Source organism: Anas acuta, chromosome 8 (assembly GCF_963932015.1).
Source record: "Anas acuta chromosome 8, bAnaAcu1.1, whole genome shotgun sequence".
Classification (NCBI taxonomy): Eukaryota; Metazoa; Chordata; class Aves; order Anseriformes; family Anatidae; genus Anas; species Anas acuta.
Genome location: NC_088986.1, coordinates 4,082,551 through 4,099,525, shown reverse-complemented (window position 1 = coordinate 4,099,525; position 16,975 = coordinate 4,082,551). Strand labels below are relative to the sequence as shown.

The following is a 16,975-nucleotide window of genomic DNA, read 5'->3' as shown; positions in this document are numbered from 1 at the left end:
ACACGCACTCACCTGTGCGTTACATCAGTGAGTCTAGTGTGTGCTGTTCCAGTTGCAGCTCTTGTAAATTAAACAGAGAAATAAGCTGCTCTTTCGCTTCGTGCCACTGCTGAAATATGATCCAAGGCTCAGGTAGATTCCAGCTGTGATCTCGCTCCTTGGTTATGAACATGCATTTATGTTCTCAGGACATTATAGCTCCTTCTACACAGGCAGAAATTGTAAAAACAAAATGAACAACGTTCTCTGTGTACAGTAGAGTTATTTTAAGTGCCTGAGGGTTTGAACATAAGCAGACACTGTTCACATACAATATAAGCAAGACTTCTGGGTTTTGGCATTTAAAATGACAATTAAAAATACAGCAGGCATGTTTCAGCAACTTTATGGGATGCCATAAACATCCAGAAAAGGATTCCAGACAAAAGTAAAGATTCACAGAACGGATTCTTTTCTTCTTTTTGTTTCCTACCTTGGGTTTTAGTGTGATGTGCTGTGATACACCACAAAACGAATGAAACAAAAGGAAAAAGCAGAAGGTGTTTTGCTCATTGGAGTTTATTGTAAGAGGGAAAATGCATCTTTGGGAGAGCCAAAGTTTATGATCTGTAGGGCTCTGTTCAGGTAAAGGTTTAGCTTCCTGCTCTTCTAAAAAGCTAGGGGGAAAAAAAGCCCCATAGAAGTCTGGAAGGTGGAACACACTTTCCATCTTCAACACAGAGATGGACACAATAGACTTCAGGATCTCTCCCTGGCACAACTTTGCATGCCATGACACTGCCTGAATTTTCTTACATATATTTATTGCAGGAACAATGCCACTGCACACTCAGTCAGCTGCTCCCTCTGTAGCCTCCTGACTGTGCCACAGGCCTACAGACCTTTGGAGTCTATCGTGTACCTTTAAGCAACATCGTGTTTGCACACATATAAGGCACCTCCTGTTGTGAATGCTTTATAGGCATTAAGCTAAGGTGAGAAGAAGAACCTGAATCTCAGGTTAAGGATTTAATTACAAGGCTCTTCCTCAATAATTTTTTTCCTGCCTCTCGTAAACCTTTGACAGAAATAGTAGGGAGTTGAAGGTGGGTTCCTTGGCTTTGGTTTGGTTTTCCTTGATTTTGGTTCTTTGTACTTGAACACTCTTTTGGAAAAATGCTTTGAAATGTTGTTATGACTCTGAGTGAACTTTCCTCTAGGATGGTCAGCGCTTTCCTAGCCTTAGGAAGGGAGACAGGTTGCAGGTCAGCAATGCCTTTTGTCCTGTGCATGCACTGACACCACGTAGCCATCAACTGAACCACCTCATGATGCTCAGACAAAAGAAATTCCTCCCCAGCTTCCCTGGGTTTTGCTCAGTCCCACCTTGACACAGGAATGGCTCCTCTGAAAAAAAAAAAAAAAAAAAAAAAAAAAAAAAAAAAAAAAAAGGATTGTTTTTTCTGAAAATACTATGTCTGATAGATTTTTTTGGGTGTTCACAAGGAATTTACCTTCTTCATACATGCAGGGGCCAAGGAAGAGTTTGTCTCTTCTTTCTTGTCACTGGGCACCCAGCACTAGGATTGTTTTTCAGAAGTTGGGGCTACGTGTGAGTTGCGTTCCTGACAGCCCAGAGGTAAGCAACACCCACATTAGTGAGCCAGAATCCTGGCCAGGGCAGGAAGAAGTAAGGAAACTGCCCGCTCTCTGCACACAAATCAATCTGCTGTGGCTGGGAAAGAGGCATCTGCCAGAAAAGAGGGAGATACAGGGTATCTTAGGGTTACATTTGTATCCTGTGGCTGTGCATTTGCTTTGTTTTAGTTTTCCTTTCTCCTCCCCCTTAACCTCAATTCAGGACTGCATACGTAGGAGCTGTTTTCTCCCCTTTGCCTGTATTTATTTCCTTGAGCTAGGCGACAGTTTCACAATCTGAAGAATTCAGAGGCAATCCCATTTTCCATCTCCACCTTGCTAGTTGTAACCTCCAGTTCCTGACCCTGCCCCAGTTGCAATGCCATGCTGTGAACCAAAGTTCAAAGGGCCTTGTTTTTTTCCAGCCAGTTTATTTTTCATTTTGCATTCCTTCCCTTCCCCTTGGTTTCCTTCTCCGTTGGCCCCACCAGCAGTTTTGCCCCAGCTGGGGCATCAGGTGCATCCCCCAGGGCTTCTCCTGAAGTTTTTGCCTCCTGGAAACGTGACCTTGGGCTGGTTCTCACCCCTCACACAGATGCTCAGCACAGAGTTCAGTTCATGTCCATTTAAGAGCTATTTTAGGGCCCATGAAATAGGGTGTAATTTTAACACATGCTCTGTGTAGGATAAATTTGATGTTGATTGTAGTGAAACTGCTTTGGTGGATAGTCTTTCTAGCTATGAGTGATCGTATGTGCTTACTCGTTTTCAATAGCAGCTATGTGACTTTTTCATTTCTACAATCAACCTGAAACTTTCTTGATAAAGTAAGGTTCGTAATTGCTGCTGACACACAAATCATGATGGGAAAAGGAGTTGCAGCGTGTCTCCAGAATGCTGTCTTGAACCCTATACCTTGCTTAACATTGCAGATACCTGCTGCTGTGATGGAGAAGTGGAACTGACCTGAACGTGGGGCAGATTTGAATAAACCCTTTCACCTGTCCAGCAGTGCAGAATTGTTCTTTGCCTTTTGTTTGCTCTGGCTGGGCTCAGGCTAATCACAACCAACAAAACTTCAGCTGTTTGGGCAAGCGTATCACAAGCCAGTGCACCTCAGCCTTAGGAAATTTATCTTGCTGTTCAAGACAATTCCTCAAACTCCTTGACATTTACTCCTATGGGTATTTGTAGACTGTTATGTCTGCCCTTACTTGTTGTTTAACCTAGCAATAAGCATTTAGCTCTGTCCTCATAAATCATTTCCCTTCAGCTCTCTGGCTAGAATGACTGCGTGTGCTCCTAACTATGAAAAACCCAGGCTAAGCCCACCCTTTAAATGTCTGCTCCCCGCCGGGCTTGATTGGTGGCACAAAATCAATGTTCAAACCATGATTTCATTCCTGGCTCACTGCACGATCCTCTGCTGATTACACTGACTTAAGGATCCATATCTGCAGTACACCAGATTTCTTTCCTGTGTCCTCCTGCATCCTCGTAAGACTTGTTCCGCCTCTTCTTCCAACTTTAAAACTACCAGTTTAGGGTCTCTCTACTTTTTTTTCTTTTTTTTTTAATTTTGGTAGTGGTCACAACCACAGACATGAGAAGGCCCAGAGAGATCTCTCACCTAGCATACAACATCATCCCTTCAGTACAGGGTATCCAACCATCCTGTGTGAAGTAGAGCGTTCTCTTTCTGGCTGGTAAAATTTTAGAAATTGCAAAATTATCTTGCAGGCAAGAGATGGGATGTGACAGAAGATATTTCCCTTCCTAAAAGCTCAGAAAATTTAGATAAGCCTCAAGCCCCTTCTCTCTTTCTATCCTACTTGCACATTCATTTTAACTTCCCCATTCTCACCACATTTGTTGCTGTGTTAAATGTGGCTGATTACTGCAGGGCGTTTTCCTTCAGGACCCTTCTGTCTCTAAGGTGGAAGAATTGTCCATTTGACTCCTAGCAGAAGAAGAGTTTGGTTCTAAGTTTGGGATGACTGGTCCAAAAGCTACTTCTGTTTCACCCCTGAGCTACAGACCTGCTCTTTAAAACTCTGAACATTTATTTTGATTTTTCTGAAGGCAGAATTGTCTTCAGACATGAGCAAGAGAGTCCTATGTAAGCATTAATTAAGTTAAATTGTGTCTGGGGAGTTTAGTCTTGTTTAATGGCTTTGTTCGGTTATTCTACCTGTTCATTATCTTTACATAAACATTAAAATCCTACAATCATTACATTTACTCCTCTAAAATAAAGGAGATTCTTATAACAAACTTAACTCTGCATGCTTTCTTTGTTTCCATGTAAGTACACACATGCACATTTTATTTTATTGAATAACTGCTTTAGCCATATTTTTCCCCTCTCTTTGCATCTCTTCAGACACGGGGAAAGCACAGAAGAAGAACTCCACGTGTAACCGAAAAAAAAAAAAAAGAAAAATTGTGTTCATCCCTCAGATCTTCATAATCACGGAAGCATTGTATGCCTGTTGAAGCTGTTGCGGAAAAAGCTACTGATGTTCAGCAAATTGTATTAGAGTTTTCAAAACCATGGCATCATTTTCTGAAATGTGACTTTCTAGGAGCCACAACGAGAAAGAAGAAGAAATGCAATAATCCACTTGGGAGTGAGAGTCTTTCATTTTGGCCTTAGTAGTTTAATAACACTTTTAGCTATGTAAACACTTGTTCACCAGGAGAGGTTAGTCATTGTCATGCTTTCTTATACTCTGATACCTGCTTTCATATTGTTTTTTCTGGGCATTTCTTGCCAAGTCCATGAAGTCTGACCTCTTACTCGCTTCTCATATTCGTTTATTACATATCAGTTATGCTGTAATGATGACCTTTATAGAAACTCTTCAAGGTACATGCATTAAGTACTGGGGCAGCCCTGGCACATGCTGCACATTCATCTGACTAAATCTGAACCAGAGCTGAAATCCTTTCCAAAAGCGAGGTTGAACATTTAAAATGAACCAGAGGGGTCTCATTGGAAATGTCCTTGTTATCACCATCCTTTGTTATTTAAAAATCATGCAGACTGAAATAGACAGTCTGATAGGAACAGGTTCTGCACCAGCATCACCTGAATGAATATGGAATCCGTGCAGTGTAACAAAAGACCAGGATTTGCAAAAATGCACTGTAATCCCTCTGACCTCCTCAATGAGGTGTGAGCATATTATAGGAAGAGATGTTGTGGGACCAAGCTAATAACCTTTTATTACCTTTGTATTGGCTTTGTGAACAAGTTCCAGCTTTCTCTGCCATGAAAGCAAGGGAATCCCTGGTTTAATGTTGATCCCATGAATTGCTAAATGGCCTCATGCCCACTGACTCAGGGAAGCATATATAAACGGGGTAAGCAACAGCTAATTACCTCCCATAAAGCATCTCTCCTCATGAATCTGCTTCTGGATGAGCCATTTTGTTCCAGAACTGAATGAATGTCTCTTGAATTACATTTAATCCAGCCTCTGCTGAAGGTAGTGAGAGTTAATGTTCTGATTTTCCTGGGAAAGGATTTGGACCCTGACTTCAGCAAGTTAGTTTCTCAGAGCACACCGGTGTGTGTTGCCTAATGGCACGGCCCAAGCAGGAATTCTGCAGGAGCCACGGGCTGGTGGCAATTTTCTCGATCCCACTCGGGAGAAGACATTTGGCAGACCGAGCAGAGTGGGCTGATCCATCCCTTCTAACAAGCAGAAGCACAACATTTCTGTGGTTCGCCCTGCAAACACCTTCCCCTTCAGAGGCTGTGCGTTCAGAGCACCAATGGTTGAGGGAAGTGTAGGAAGGTTTCTGTCTACTTCCCAAACCATTTCTAAGAAGAAAAAAAATAGAATTCAGCTGACTGGAACATAAAATAGAATTCATTTAAAATGCTGTGACATTTTTAAAAGTGAGGATTCATTTAGAAAACTTCAAGTTTTTAACCATGTTTACACTGGGTGCTGTGGACACAAAATGATCACTACTTCTTACCTAGCTGCAAAAGGAGCCGTGTACCTCTGAATGTCAAACATGGCTTTAATCTGCTTCACAGCTTATTTGTTTTGGTTTTCTCTGTTTCATTTCCCTTTGCTGTGTTAAGCTCTGACCCTGAAAGGTGAGGAAGTGAAGGAAATGGAAGAGTGAAATTTGGGGAGTCTGACACTAAGAAACCAGGAGAACCACAAGGCAGTCTGTCTGGTTGTGAGATTGAAATGTAAGTGGACTCCTCAAATTAATTACTTTGGAACCCACTTACTTGGGTATATGGACTCCCTTAAGCATAAGTCTTACATTATGTCACTGAGATGGCATTTGGGCTTGATTTACGTTGGCACAAAACTAGCTATAAACTGCACATGTGTGCCCATAGTAGCCCCTTTTCAAACAGAATCTGTTTATAGAAACAGGAAGCATGGCTGCAGCAGGACTACGCCGAGCCTCTGCTGTGTCAACAGCGTCACAACTGCAGGTATCCAGGATCTGCATTCATTTTCCACGTTTTTATGCTCAGCCAGTAACTTGGGACACCATTACCAGAGATTAACGGTGGGCTGATGGAGCCAAAATGACTTATTAGGTGAAATGTACTCTGCTGAAGATGTGTATCTGAACAAGAGCTCCCTTAATCTTTCTCTTTCATACTCTATCTAGTCTGTGGCTAGTATTTCATGGTGATAATCTCTCTCGTTTTTTTCTCCCTTGGAGAATGAGGCCACACTGTATTAATTATATCTGATTCTGTAGTCACGCAATTTATCTTTTAAGGTATGCTCCTTCCTGTCTGAATAAATATGAAGCCTTCAGGACATGTTCAGGGAAGTCTGAACTCCTCACTGTTCCTAACAGTACACTAAAAACAGTTCAATACATACAGGCAACGTTCAAGATTTCTTTTAAGAGGTAGATAGACAGACGTAAATGAAGATCAAAAACTATAGGGCATTCTTGGTGACCAAGAAAACTGTATTTTTTGGTTCCTTGGAGGCATTGATTTGCATATTGAGTCTTCAAATTGTGTGAGTTGTGAGGTGCTGTAAACAGGCACAAATAACTTTCTCTGTGATACTTCATCCACTTGGATCTCTCTGCCTGAAGTGAAACAAGGTTTTTATGCTTTAGGAATGCAGCACCCCTGAGCATCCCAGTGACACTGACCAAACCCTTCCTGGAGAGGGAAACATGAAGGTGAAGCCATGACGGCCCTCTCTCTTCTGGCTTCACCTAAAAGCAGACTACATGGACGGCACGCTGCAGGAGTTCCCTTTCATAACATCCCTTTCTTCAGTCTGTAAGGAAGTCTGTAATAGAGACAGTGTTGTTGTGTGCACCAAACAGTCCTCTCTAAGTTTCTAAGAAGACCTGATGATGCAGAAAGGTATATAGATATATATATTTTTTTCATACTGTATATATTTCCCTCTTTTTTTTCCTTCAGTTGGGAGAATCCTTATGTTGGTATTTAAACAGTCCAGGAGATATTTTTAAGGGAACGTCTCATCCTGGCAGTTGGAAGAAAAGAAGATTTTCATGTTGTCTCGGAGAAGCTGAGAGGAAATGCACATGAATCCTAAAGCCCACCTTCTAATAAGAAACTCTGTCAATGAAGATTACCTTGACATAGGAACCGGTACCAAAGTCTTTTAATGAGAAATGTCCTACCTCATGCATTGAAAACCAGTAGTAACTGTGTTGCCGTTCTTGATCGGTGGCTATAGGTAGTCTCAGAGACAGCTTGAGTAGGCTATAGTAGGACGATTATATTACTCACTGAAGACTTCCACTCCCTTCTGAGATGGTGTGGGAATGTATTTCCCTCAGGGTCATGTATTTCCTACGGCACATTACTTAGGGCTCCTTGCTTATTGACTGGTGGCAAGTCTGATAAATTTGTGAAAACATCTGTAGCCTACAGCATGAAAATCAGAGCCAAAGCACCTGCACGGAGTGTTTCTTTGCATGGATTTGTTCACGTCTGACCGCTGAACGTTGCCCTTGATGTCCTGGCGTGGTCACTGTTAGGATCACTGGCGATGAAGACAGTAGCCATGATGCTGTGTTGGGTTGGGATATCTTTTTTTTATCCCTTTTGTTGGACAACTGCTTGCAGGTAAATGCTTAGTGTGAGTTATATAGAGCAATGGCCACACAGACACATGGCCTTCAGATGGAAAAAGATCTATTTTTCAGAAAATAAAACATCTATTTCCAACAGGTAAGAAGCACGGTTTGCAGAGTTCTGCAACATGTGCCAACCTCTGCCATTAGGACAATGTTTGAGAGAAATTTTTCCCTTCAAAGTCTCTTGAGGCCAGAGCTTGTGTCTGTTGCTGCTCACTGTGGCCTTTCTCACTGAGACCCACTGACTCCAAAGGACTTACACTGGAGAAGTTTACTGGGATGAATAAGGGTTGCTGGCTCTAGTGTTCGATTTGTGGTGTCTGTAGGGAACGTGAAAGTTGGGAGGTCCCCAGAGAAGCATCTCAAAAGGCTGCTGGAAACCAAATGACTTATTTTTGTACCTTAAACTTTCATCTGAAGTACAACTCATGATGCATATCATCCATATGTATTTGTGCCGTGAGAGCATGGTTTTAACCCTGAGCTTTATTAAAACCCCTAAGAAATTCTCATATTTTACAATCTTTATGCATACCAACTTTATTTTTTTTCCCCTGCGTCCTTGACATGAATTTACATGACAAATGTAAAGTGGTCAGAACAGGATATGAAAAAGGAACCTCTGGAGCGAGCACGGGTAGGACACAGCTGTAACAGCCCTCGGAAGCACACGCTGTGCGCTGACGTTTCTCGGGAAGGGGACGGCATTTTGCTCCTTTTGCCCAATCCTGGCCAGGGATCACGGCCCAAGCAGATGTGTTGCAATATGCAGAGGAAGCCATCAGTCGTGGTGTCTCTTGATGGCTTCTCCTGAAGATTTGGGGTTACGCCAGCTGCTGCTCCAACCTCCAGCCTTTGTCTGTGGTTCCAGCCCGGATCTGGAACTCCCCGTTTCCTCCCAGCCGTGCCGTGTCCACGTTTTGGTGTTTGTGAAGCAGAGACTGGATGTGAACCGGGTTGTGTACAACTGCACCTTACCTCTGTCTGTACAAGAATTACCCAGAGGAATAAAAGCATTTCTACTCCTTTTGCATGTAAAGGGTCGAAGCTAAGGAGATTAGAAAGCTAAAGAATGAGATTTGTCAGCTGTGCCGGCCAGAGGGATGTGCAGGTCACTCTGGAAGGCTGCCCCAGAGCCTCTCAGGCTACACTTAGCTCCAGCCTCAGGTCCTGCGTAACCTCCTCCTTTTCCCCCTGCCCTCCCCCAGACCCTTCAATCTCCCTTATCTCGGATACCCCTCATCTGACCCCTTCGTCCCAGGTTTCGGAGCGTCTCCTCCAGAAGCTGGACAAATCAACAGATCTGTCAGGAGACGCAGGAAGGCAACCGGGGGTTATCTGCGTTTGCGGGTTATCTCGGGGCTCGCTCTCAAGAAACAGTATCTGTGAGGGTACAAGTTATCCCAGGCTGGAGGCAAGTAGAGGCTGGGCCGCTCAGATCATCGGGGCCAGCTGTCTTGTGGATACGGGTGAAAGATGAGAAGGCTGAAAATAGTGCTAGGGTCGTCCGGAGCCAGAGAGGGGTGCCTGTGATTGAGAAACCTGGAAGGAAAGTTATTTTCTTCTCGTGTATTTGGGGACTTCGAAATAGCTTCCTGGGCAAGGAAGGGCTTCCTGGAATTCTTCTCAGTGGTTTTATACCCAGAAGGGAATTATTTGACACTGGTTTCAATATAAATGTGGGATTGGGCTTTGCAGCGAGACAGCCCTGTGACAACCCCCTCCAAAATATAATCAGTAAAGTTTTCCCTTGATGCAAACTCTGTCTGCTTCCAAGTTGGACTCCTGCTTGCTCACTCCTTGTCTGGCTTCAACAAAACTTCACAACATTTAGTCTAGCTTTTCCTTGCAGTGCTGAGTCACTCTCTGATTTGAGTGAGAACTAAAATGTTTGTTACTCTGAGTTTTGCGAGCCTCCGTCTGAAATCCAAGCGAAAAAACCTGCAGTGTCAGTTTGCTCAAACAGAAGTTTTTAGAAGAGTCGTTATGCCAAATACTTCTGTGTATAACACCGGGGTAAATTTTGTTTTCTCTGTCACTTCTGGGCTCTTTAACTATACCATGGGAATCTGAACTGTGGCAAGATCAGTCACTTAAGAAGCATGACCAAAGTAAAACTGAGGTTTTATTGGTTTTAAATAGATTTTTCAATGTAAGAGATGACTTCAGAACAGACAACAAACACATCATTCAGTCTGCTCAGTTTTCTCCCTGTCCCGTAACAGACTGTAGGGTTTTTATGTCTGGGCTCTTTTTGGGTGTTGTATAATGCAGTGTTTGGGGTGTGTAGCAAATGCTGGTCTTTATAGCTCCTTAGAGGCTTGACATTTATCTCTTCTGAGTTAGAGTAGTTCCTTATTTCTGTCGCAGTTCATCCTGGTCAGTGAGGAAGCACACAAAAGTGGTTGTAGCAGATCTGTGCCCACTGCAAGCACATTGCAGTGCAGATGGGGAGCGCAGCTTTCTCTGAGCACACGATGCTCATTTCAAGCAGGCACAGCTTCCATCCACTAAAACCCCAAAGGCACACACAGCCACGAGAGAGCTGACTCTGGGAGATGTGCTGGGGAGCTCTGAACGTCAGACAGCAATCAGAGACTGGAAAAAAGCTGGGCAACGTCAGTGCTAGCAGGGCTGTAGCTCTACGGGCAGAGCAGAAAGCAGGGCTTTGGTGCATACGCAGTGACTGGTGGGGTATGCATGCACCACAAAGATTTTGCAGGGTATTGGGGATTGCGCAGATATAACCAAGGCCATAATTTTCAGGACCATACTCATGCACACAGAGGAAAATGTAGTTTGCAGAATTCTTTACCGGTGATGAAATGTGAGCCAGAAAGAACTGTTGGGTTTTCTGATGTCAGCGTGAGCTGGCAGAGTTGGCAATCAGAGAAATTATCCTTCAATTATAGGCTAAACGAGTTTAAAAGAAGTCACCGAGACATGGTTGGTGTGGAGCCCCATATTGCTATTTCTCTATCTGCCTCTCAGAAAAAAAAAGAAAGACGTGCTTAAGAGTCCATAAGCTGCTCCTTCTCCTTCTCCCTCCTCAGCTGAAGAATTAGCCTCTTTGTCATACGTGACAGCTGTACAAGTAACAGGAACAAAACATGTAGGTGTTGGGAATAAAGTCATTAAACAACGTGCTATTTGTTAAGCACATCAAGTTCTGGACAGATTCGTACTATAGCTTCTCTGTTTCATGTGCTCAGGTGATAAAGAATATTGAAGAATTTCCAGCAGTAAAAATTGAATTTCTTGCCTTGAATCAAACTGTGATTCAGAATGTGAATGTCACTGAGATACGGGCTGCAGTGAGAATATACGACCGCTGTTTCCATTTACCCTGTAATTAGAGGGGCTTTTTGTTGTTGATGCATGAGCTCAGATAACCTCTGCAGGACTAAGAGGAATAACAAGAATTAAAGTCCACTTCCATCAGAGAAGGCAGTAGTTGATAAGCAATTAGTTGGAAAATGTTACGTTCAGTGGTTCTTCATTGGAAGGGCTGTATTATTGACATGGAGGTGTTTCACAGGAAGAATCTGCTCCCCCAAACAACAAAATGGAATGGAAACAGCCTTTTTTTTCTTTAATTTTAGCTTTTTTTTTCACTCTATGTAACCTTAATTATAATATTTTGTTTTTCTTTCTGAATTTTCTGCGATCTATGATATGATAATGACTTCATATCATTATATGATATGATCGGTAAAGATATCAGATAAATAAAAGATTAAATATTAGATGCTATACATTCATATATATAACACGGCTCCAGTTTGCCTATGGCAGTTGCCATCAATACCTATGTGCAGAAGGAGGCATCTAGCCCTTAGGCACTGTTCACACACCAGGGAAGTTTGGGAACTTCTGCTTTTGGGGTTGAAGGCACCCACTAACATTTTTTTCTATGCACTCCCCCAGGTTTGAGTCTACCTACCTTCTCTGTAGAGTTTTTAAAATGCCATTACTCTGAGTGATTCATCGCCCACACAGGGAGGGAGGAATTCAAATCAGATGGGAAGCAAAGCGCTCCCCACTGGGAAAAGGAGGAGATAGGGCTTCTGGCAATGGGACGAGTGGGGGAGGAAATGAAACCACTGCTGGGGAGAATGGGGTTCTGTGCAGGGGCACACACTGATTTGGTTAAATTGTAAAAATGTGAGAGCAACAGAGTGGCAGTGGGGAAAAGGAAAATGTATGCACATCAAACCCCATCCATAGGAAAAAACAGCCTTGGGGACAACACAGTGATGGGAGAAGGAAGCCAGACGTTTTCCCTGAGGATACCCAGCTTGCCTGAGGTAACACTTGCCTTTCTGGTTCGTTCCAAACCTGATCCCTGTGTGATAGACATGATAGCACCTCTGGCCATGGCCATGCGGGCTCCAGCAGTGACACGAGCAGTGGGAATCCACCCCTGGTGGTACCCGGCCCACAGCTCCCCGCGTGTGATCTTTGGCTGCCCTACCTCTGCAGCTGAGACATTGGAAACAGGAGGTGGGAGAGATCTGCAACAGGAAATGATCGAGGGAAAGGAGATCTGCTTGTGTAGTTAGCTGGAGGGTTGTTTTTTTTGTTATAGATCAACGTATTTTTACCTGATACTTTGACATATCCCTTTCATGGTAACTGAGCTGTTGCCTTTACTATACTTTGGTTACAAGACAGAATTTCTGCCTCGTTGTGCCATAGATTTGCTCCTGACCTGGTCATTGTCCTAAGTGAGGCTTATTGGAGAGGATGCCCATGGAACTGGCCACCAGTGCAGGTGTGACCATGACACAGTCTGAGGCTCTAGGAGTAAAGTGGTCTAGCTTTTATTTTCCCACATAAACATCACCATACTCATCTCTATCAAGTATCCACAAATCTGAGGTAGGCTTTTGTAAGATGTTTCTAAGATGGTTTTAAATAAATTCATTTGGAGTGTTCCCCATTTGCCTTCTTGTTTACAAGTTGAGCATGCAGATGGGTTGCACTTTCAAGCTTCTTCATGCAATCGGGGTTTGAGAAAAAAAAAAATTTAGGCATAATTATATACCTCCAGGAGCTGGATCTCATTCAACTTGCAGTATAAATCACAACAGTTAGTAGGATTTCACACTTCGCCAAATGCCTCAGTTGCACTGGTTTCCATCTATTTATGTATTTACATGCTTATTTACTGCAAAGGTGCCGCAGAAGTACCAGCTATTTTGTTTAGATAAAATCAAAACATGCCCATTCCTAAAAGTGAGAGAGGGAAATGGGCTAGATTCTGATTGCTAAATTTAGGCAGATTTGCCACCTTTTAAATACTTGAAGGAGAAGCTTCAAGTGGAAAATACCTGCTCTTCGTTATGCAGAAACTGGAAGCCAGCCAAAATGTTAGAGTCTGGGCAGTCCTCTGGGCTGAAAGTGTCTCCTTCTGTCTCAGTGGGAGCCCTGACTGAGCTGTCCATGCTGCTTGGGCACCAAGGAGCTATCCTCAGCTCATTTCTCGGTCTCTCTCCTTTCAGAGAAGGTTCAGAATGCTTCTTGGGTCTGTTTTCTGTGTTTTGAGATAACACGTGGAAAGGAAACTTCTTGATTTTTTTTTTTATCAGTTCTTGAGGAAGTCTTTTCTTTTTTCCCTTCTCAAATTCACATGACTGTCAGGAGTCGAGGAGCAAATAGGTAAGTAAGCACCAAAAACAAACGCAGCAGAGCAAGCCATCTGCTGTGCGGAGGAGGGCCGACTCCTACAGCTCTGATCTCAGCACGAACGTACGGCATCTGTGCGGGGCTGGGGCTGGCGGTGATGGGGATGTGCCACACAATTAGCCAGATGAAGATCTGGCACACACACACCTTGGGGGATGAGGTGCCTGGTGCCCAGGCAGCTTTCCACAGCAGCCCAAGGAGCAGAGGCAGAGGGGGAGAGGTCTGGGGGCATGCGGGGCTCTTGCAGGTTCCTTACTGGAAAGAGGTGTCCATGGGCAAGGGACTCTGTGCCACTGCTGTTTTAAGTTTTGTTGCATCTCTTCCTTGGGATATAAGGAAGTGTTAACAAAAATTCAGAAGTGGTTGCTCAGCCCAACTGAGCTTCAGCTTCCTTCCTCGACGAACCTAATTGGGAACAGCGTTCCCTAATGGCCCACAGGGAGGCCAGAAGTTCCTCGTTGTGGCTCTTGTGGGAGCTTCTTCAGGCTGTGTCCATGCCAGGGTGAATGGGTTCTTGGCGTTAGCTTCCCTGAAATTACAAGTCCTGGAGTCAGAACAGCCCCCGCACAGCGCCAGTCCGTGCTCCGCTCTGCAGCAGCACGGCCAGCCCCGAGGCAAACGTGCTCACTCCTCACATGTCCATCGGGCAAAACCAGCCAGGCTTCTGGCAAATACTGCTTCTGCTCTCCGTTCTGGGGTTGTATTCAGCTACTGCTGAGAGAAACTTTTCTTTATGGGAGCGAAACTGCTGATTTATGGGGCCGGGAGCTGGCAGCTGTGGTGGAGCCAGCAGCAGGACTGGGAGTGGACATCAGGCTGCTAGCCAGTGACCCCCTGTTCCATGCAAAGCCTTGGACCTGCTGCTATACCACCACTTCTGAGTGGAAATAATGATGGTATTGCCTAAAGATGCTCCCGAAGACTTGAGTAGTTTGTATTCCAGCAGGCTTCAAAGACATAAATGGCTGTGCAGTTGCAAAGTGTTATTTTCTGCCACTTCTGAAAGATGCTCCAGGTTTCTGTGAGATTTATAAAGCAAAGTAGAAAATTAGGCTATTTACTCTAGAATTCACTGGAAAATTAAGTTTCTATAGAAACTGCCACTTCAGAGGTATTTACATTTCTCCACCGTGAAGCATCTTGAAAAGCATTCCCATAAATAGAAGTTATTACATTTGTTATAATAAGATAATATTTACAAAAAAGTGTTTGTGTTCTAAGTATTATTGTTAGATTGCTACATAAATCCCAGATCCATTGAATATGTTGTCATATTTATAATAACAACTGAAAGCTAGCAGCAGAGAAGAGACTCAAGGCTCCCCATAGGAAAAAAGGCTGTGACGTTGTAACAGGAATGTGTGAAAACTCCTTCGTGCCCTCCCTGGCGATGAATCGGCACCAAAACAGGAGATTGAATCAAATACCTCCGTCAGAACGGATTCTTTAGTAACTCATTTCTGAGTAAGGTAACTTGGAAAACGCTAACAATTGGAGCTTCAGATGGGGTGCTGGCTGCGTAAGCAGTTAGAACACACGGATTTGTTACTCGTATTAGCTTTGCAGTCTCCTTCAGCTCCCCGGTTGCACTGCCCCATGTAGCTTATGCTCCCCACCAGATAGCTACAGCATCTATTAGGGGTAGCAGTAGAAATAGAACAAAGCAAATATCAACAGCACTGGGGGACTGGGGAAAGTAGGGTTGGAAAGGGGCTGGGGAAAGTAGGGCTGAGCAGTGCCCTGTGCACCTGTATCCCTGCTTCCATCCTGGCCCATCCCTTTCAAGGAACAGATGAAGCACTGCAAGAGCTTCAGAGCTTCCTTTCCAGTAAGTAAGCCCAGTGCGAGAAATGAGATTACAGCCCACAGAAAACACCACCTGCCAGTGTGCAGGCTCCGGCTGAACTTTGTAGAGAATCTGGGTTGCCGCTGTTGTGTACAGTGGAAACATTATCGTGAAACTCCCTAGGGGAGAAGGTCTGGGTCCGGTGTCACGTCCTTACAGCTCACTCTCTTGCTGCTGCAGATTGCAGTGATTAGAGTATGAAAGAGGGAAGTGGTGCTGGATTAGGAGAAGGGACCACCCTACCCATGTCCTGAGGGGATCAGTCCTCATAGATACCAAGGAAAAGAAGGTGAAAAGCTGTCTGGCAGTCAGTTCTTTCCAGATTTCTTGGTCTGGAGGTTGCATCCAACCTGTTGTGTTTATTAGACATTGGATCTTACCCTCAGGTTGAGTCAAAGGACTTACAGCTGTGTTGGGAATAGGACGGTGCCTTGTCCTGAGCACAGCCCAGCTTCCTCAGGAAAGCTTCTTTAAAAGCACACCTAGGAGATTTATGTACCCAAACGTCATCAAAGTCCTTTTTGTCAGTTGAATGCTTTGAAAAAATGTTAACCAAAGCATTTAATCAGTCTGGTAGCAGTGAAAGTCTATGCTCCAAAAGTAAATTACTCACTCCATTGATAAATAATGGCTGAAGTGGTTTTTGGTACCAAAACATCTTACGATGCTTGCTGCAGGTGCATGAGTAAAAATCCCCTAGGTACTAGTGTAATCACTTCAAGGTAATAGTTTATGTCAATTAACTGACCAGTGCAACCCCCAAATAACAGCCAGTAAAAAAGGAGGGGCTGAGCTGCTGTTTCCTAAATCAGATTTGCTCTCTGAGAAATGGCTGAATTACAGCTCTTAATAACAACGAATGCAGCATGTTGGTGCTGTCTTGACCCATTTAGAAGATGTCGTGGTGTCTCTTCCATGCCTTTGTTTTGTTGCTTTTCTTGCCCAAGATTTCTCAGAAGCCTTGAATACAAGACATAACACAGATCCTGCCCTGGTAGCAAATTGTGCAGTCTTTTGTTTCGAGCACACAGCATGCACCCAGACTTGCTCATAAAATATCCATAGCAAAATCATGCGATGCCTGTCTCTCTTATACATTTTTAAGAGCTGTGGCCTAAATCCATTAAAAAACCGAGAGGCATGAATAGAAGAATAATCCGTCCTACCACATGTGTGAGAAAGGGGTTGGGATCAAGTAACTGTACGTACAGAAAGCACCATGTGAATTTGGGCACTCCCAGATTCTGCTGGGAGAAGGGAGTACCTCTTGCAGTCTCCCTTTTGTCCGAATTGTTGTAAAGCGTTTTGCAACGCAGCATGGAGGAGCTTGCTACAAAGGAAATGGGGATGGCATAAAGAGAGGTCAGAGGAATAAAACTGCAAGAGTCAGAAGATGGTGAGGATAAGGTGCACCAATAAAACGTGCTTTCTGATTTAGGGACAATAAAGTGGAAGGATTGGCATGTTAGGCTAAAGCAATTACTTTTGCATTATGAGGTGGCTGCCCTTACTTCAGCAGTGAGCCGTGGAAATCCAGTTTTATACCTCGGAAAAAATGGCCTTCGTTGTTTTACCCCAGGAGAGATGCAGAGAACCTAGTGACGTCCCAAGTAACACAGGCAGATGTTCAAAGGAGAAGGGCAGTAGCCACTCAGATTGAAAGAGAATTGGGTGTCTACCTCCCTAAGGCGCTTTATAAAATTACAC

The 16,975-nt window shown here is 43.9% G+C and overlaps 1 long non-coding RNA gene across 3 annotated transcripts in view; it reads left to right on the top strand.

Moving 5' to 3' along the window:
• Window positions 1-15,626, top strand: part of LOC137860572 (uncharacterized) — a 96,103-nt gene extending 80,477 nt beyond the window's left edge. The window contains exons 8-9 of one of the 3 annotated variants that reach the window (XR_011099017.1): window positions 1,511-1,618; window positions 2,550-3,969. This is a non-coding gene — a long non-coding RNA (uncharacterized lncRNA). Of the gene's footprint in view, window positions 1-1,510; window positions 1,619-2,549; window positions 3,970-4,000 lie in introns of those variants that run through there. The other 2 variants (XR_011099019.1, XR_011099018.1) reach the window with 2 other exon arrangements.
• The last annotated feature ends 1,349 nt before the right edge of the window (window positions 15,627-16,975 follow it).